A 5,133-nucleotide genomic window follows, 5' to 3' on the forward strand; every position below is an offset into this window, starting at 1 on the left:
TTTAAAAAGACATATTTATTCGGCATCATGATCAGACTATTACATTTAGGAACTAACAGCATGGGTGCAAGAAAAAAGTCTACATTTAATGCTTTTTGTGGGAATGCTTTATGCTTTCCACAGAACAGAAACTAAAATAACCTATTATGCAATTAATTACAAATACAGTCCTTGAGTTTTTTGCCCATACACATGAGTATTGTCTAACACATGTCTTCTTTGTGGCAGCTAGGCCCTGCCACCACTGTGCTTGGCTGAGTTCACAAATCTGTTGCAACCTGTAGCTTCCCTGTCACTTCTCTGGCTCACTCTCCTGTCGAGCTTTGTTTCCTGGCAGTAGTTAAAATCTTCCCCCACTGCCATAGCGACTGCTGCTACTGAAACCTTAGTTTCATGGTTTGGCAAAGTATTGGCCTCCACCACCACAGGGGCCAGAGCTTCCGCCTCCAAAGTTTCCTCCCATCATGGATTCAAAATGTGAAGACTGATTGTTTTAATTGCCAAAATCACTGTAGCTTCCACTGCCTCCAAAATTGCTTTCATCATTACCAAATTCCTTAGAGCCATCGCCACTGCCACCACATCCACCACCACCATGGGTGCCACCAAAGCCACCACAACCACTGAAGTTTCCTCTATGACTGAAGTTGTCATTCCCACCAAAACCACCTCTATGGCCACCACCAAAGTTTCCAGAACAATTTTGACCTCTTTGGCTAGATGAAGCACTAGCCATCTCTTGTGTGACAGGGCTTTCCTACCCTCACAGTTGTAGCCATTCACAGGATGGCATTTCCAAATGACAGTCTTATTCTTGGAGTCATGGTCTTCAAAGCTTACAAAAGCAAAGCCCCTTTTCTTGCTACTGCCTCATTCAGTCATGATTTCAATCACTTCAGTTTTCTCAAACTGTCTGAAGTCATCTCTTTGGTGATGTTCTTCAGTGTCTTCTTTAATGCCACCAACAAATACCTTTTTCACAGTTAAGTGGACACCTGCTCTTTGAGAATCTTCTCTTGAGACAGCTCTCTTTGATTTCACAACTCTTCCATTCACCTTGTGTGGCTTTGCATTCAGGGCTGCCTCCACCTCCTCCACAGTGGCATTGGTGACGAACCCAAAGCCCCTGGAGCTCTCGGTATCTGGATCTGTCAGACCACACAGTCTGTGAGAGTGAGCCTTCCCCACTGCTCAAAATGACTCATCAGACTCTCATCAGTTGTTTCAAAGCTCAAGCCCCTGATGTAGAGCTTCTGCACCTGTTCAGGCTCTTTAGGAAACTGGCTTACACATGATGCCCGTGGGAAGAGAGACTTTGATGATGCTTCCTCAGCAGCATCCCCAGGCAGAAAGCCAGAATAATGTTTGACCGCATATCTGAGCACCATGGCCCCACCAGGTCGGCACATAAAATTAACTATCACAATTTAAATTGTTTGGAAATACTCAAAAACCTCATGTTTAGCAAGTGAAGACAGAAGTTTGGTGGTTATTTGAAGTTGTGCTTCTCTTGTTTGGTTACAAACAGATTCTCTCTGAAATTCTCCTGCAGCTTCCCCAAGATGAAGCTTTCACCTGTCATTTGCAAGCTCTGTTCCCAGAGCCCATAGATTTTATTAAAATTAAGGATTGTGAGAAGATACAGTGTTTTTTTCCAGTTTTCATTATCTCTGAATTGGATGTTTTTATTAGAAGATTATCAACTTTTTTGTCAGTGGTAGCAAGTGTTGTAAAATGTGCAAAGAGATTCATTTTAAGTCATGAATATATCCTCTTAAGAAAATCTTGATTCTTTCTGTCCTCTTGAAAGAACCTCAGTGTCCAAACCCAGAACTCACAAAGATTGGTGGCAAGAGTTCTGTTGATCTCAATAGGAAGGAATCCATGATTTATTGGGAAAATCCTAGACAACCAAATTATCCCTTCTCTCCTTTATAAAAGAGCTTTGGAGACTTTCCATGTCACCAGCAATAGGATTTGCTTTCTTCTATAAATGGTTAGAAAGTGTATTTAGAATCACTTTTTATAAGCAGCTGGCCATCAGGTTGTCTGGATTTCCTGAGGTGTTTCATCTCAGGTAACAGGTGAGAACTTGGAGGCCTTTGGCTAAGCAGCAATCTCAGTTCTGCACGTCCAGCTGGCCTTGCATCCTCTACCCTTGTTCAGGCTCCAGGTTCAGAGTGCACACTTGAAATATTCAGTCCAGTGAGCAGGCCCAGGCCATGTGGAAACAGCAGGGGGTCAGAGGACTCATGCTAAGCCTCTTACAGTGGCCACATGCAGCACTCTGGTTCCCAGGGATCTTGGGTCCTGCCTGGAGCCACTTTTAATCTGGGGAACCAGCTGACTGGTAAAGCTGGGACTGCTGTGAGTCAGCAGGAAATTGAGTCAGCCTCATTGATTTGGAATAGGAGGGTGTGGGCTGAGTTTGTGGGGACCCTGAATGGGTTTTTGTGGCCATGGAAATAGCTTCATTTTGCCAGCTATGAATTGACTAGCCTTCATGCAGGCCCAGAAGCAGCAGAGTTCGTTAAAGGTAAGTCAACCTTTTGGCAGATCGCAGCCCTAAAACAGGAGCTATGACATGTGGATCTGCCTTGTTTTAGAGACTCAAGAGCAAGGGGGAATAACATGGGGTCTCTCCCACATGGCTTCTCTGCTTACACAAGGGGTACGTGAGAAGAGCTATCCAACAATTAGAGACAGCCTGAACCAGCACAGTGTTGTGCTCCTATCCTGTTCCCTGCTAAAGCTCAGCAGAGTCTCAGTTTTCTATGTAAAACCTCTCAGGAATGACACGGGTGTGAGAACAACTCTGCTGTGTGTGGTCCTGGTTGTGTAGGCAGGACCAGTGTGCACCACTCCCAGATGCTCCGGTTGTTAAAACATTGGAATATTTTCATACAACCTGGTAAATGGACATTGACTCAAGCTCTCTGTTTGCTTCCCCACGGTCAGCTATCCAGCCCCTCTTCTGGAACCTCATAAACTTCCCCAGGATCCAGAAACTAAAGGGTTAATTCCTGGCACAGTGGGACATCCAGAAAATCTGATTCACTCTTTCTTTTGAAAACAAAAGTAAAACAAAACAAACAAACAAACAAACCAGTAACAAAACCCAGAATTCAGTAAGATTGGTAGCGAAAGTTCTACCAATCTCAATAGATAGAAATTACAGTTTGTTGGGAAAATGATGGAAAACCCAAATACCCCTTCTCTCCTTTACAAAGGGACTTTGGAGATCTTCCATGTCACCAGCAATAGGATTTGCTTTCTTCCATAAATGATTGTAAGCTTTAGCACCAGGACCAGCTATATCCTTTTGGACTGGTCTTTGACAACACAGTGGTGGTTAAATACAGTGACCATCCCCACTGACTGTGTGTTCTGTTAAATGAAGGTTTTGGGCTAGTAACCCAAGGACTACATCTATGGTCCTGCCCACATAGTTAGCAGAAAATATCCCATCATTGCATCCAGGGAATTCCAGTTGTTTCAGGGTTTTGGGCATCTCTCTCAGGTACTCGGGCAGACTCTTGTGTTCTGTCACTTGGGTCTCTTCACCATACCACCATGTGGTGCCTCTGCCACCAATGATCCTCTTCTGGTGGCCTCACTGCTACTTCCAGCCTGACCTCAGGAAGGGATTGCTACCTCCTTGTGTCCACTTCATCTCACACATGGGCAGGCCCATCTGCTTGTTTGCCATAGCAAATCAGAGGCCAGGGTGTCATTCTTATTGAGAACTAGCCTAGGTATAGGAATAATGGCAGGAAAGTAAAAGTTAGATAAAAACTCACAGATTTGATGGACCCGGGCCTATCCCTGCATTTTTACAGGTCAGTTTCCTAGATTGCATCCTAATGGCCACTTTGGGGCTGGGCGGGCTTCCCTGAGCAACTGTCAGGAGCACCGCAGATGTCTCCACACCTTAGAGTCCAGGCCAAGCTCCAAAAAGAGGAAGTGTTTTTCTCACCTACATTTAGGCCCAAGACTAAGAGCTTGGTCAAAGTGAGGTAACACCAAACTCCTCAGTCTCTCTTCAAAGGTTCAGACATTTTGCAAAAGAGTCAGACCTGGAGTCAACCAGGTATAGAACAATCTTCAATTCCCATTTACCACAAGGATGTGATATTATTATTTCCATTTTGTGGAAGAGAAACAGAAGCCCAGAAATGTTTAATAACTCAACTAAACTCACACAGCCTGTAAAGCTTCTCAGGCCTTGTACCTGAATGATCACTCCAAAATCCACGCTTTTAACCACTACAAAAAGCACTTTTCTTGTGGGGATGAGGAGAGTTCTTGAAAGTCTTTAATCATCAACAAGTTGCAAAAGTATGAAAGGCATACAGAGCGTTTGAGTTAGGCATGAAGGCAAGCTTGAAGAGCGTTACTGAATTTCATATGAAACGGAAGCCAATAACGAAAAGCTTAGAAGAGGACACATCAGTGGAACGCTTTTGAAATTTCCCAGTTAACTTTTTCACCATCTTACCTGTGATGCCAGGACAGGTGGCTTCAATCACAGCACTAACGTTCTCGAGTTCCTCAATTGCCCTGTTCCTGCTAACATTATCCACACACAGCTGTTGAAGATCAGCAAACACAGGTGCAGTGGCTACAACCAGCTCAGTGTTTTCACAACACCTTGATCTGTCACATTCTGTTGTTTCTTTTGCATCAGGCATCGTTCCATTGTGATAAAGCTCCATTTGGGATGCGTATGATTGTCCCAGCTGATCTTTTCCAATCAAATTTGTCATTGCTGTATTTCTTCCTTCTGTCCTTAAAATCTACACATCAGTTGAATCAGTATATCAGCCTTCTGATTTACTTGCTGGCACCACAAAATGCCCTTATGTATTCTAGCTAATCTCTTTGGTTTCCCATGTAGGTGAGAAACTATCCCCAGATTGAATCCGTTGAGGACAGGGACCATGTCTTAAGCATCTTTGTCTTTTTCTCAGCCCCTGGCACTGCACCTGATGTAGACACATTGGAATTTCCTTACCACCCACTTCAAGTCCATCCTATGGCAACTCTAAACCATTTGTGTGTATCTCTGCTGTGCAGAGAAGGTAAGAAGCAAACCATTCTCATCCCCAAACAGCCTTTTATTTTCTTAAATTT

At 43.9% G+C, this 5,133-nt stretch overlaps 1 pseudogene; it reads right to left on the reverse strand.

Moving 5' to 3' along the window:
- Nucleotides 1-340: 340 nt before the first annotated feature.
- Nucleotides 341-4,691, reverse strand: LOC104662092 (annotated as a pseudogene).
- Between the last annotated feature and the right edge of the window lie 442 nt (nucleotides 4,692-5,133).

The sequence above is a fragment of the Rhinopithecus roxellana genome, chromosome 2 (assembly GCF_007565055.1).
Source record: "Rhinopithecus roxellana isolate Shanxi Qingling chromosome 2, ASM756505v1, whole genome shotgun sequence".
Taxonomy (NCBI): domain Eukaryota; kingdom Metazoa; phylum Chordata; class Mammalia; order Primates; family Cercopithecidae; genus Rhinopithecus; species Rhinopithecus roxellana.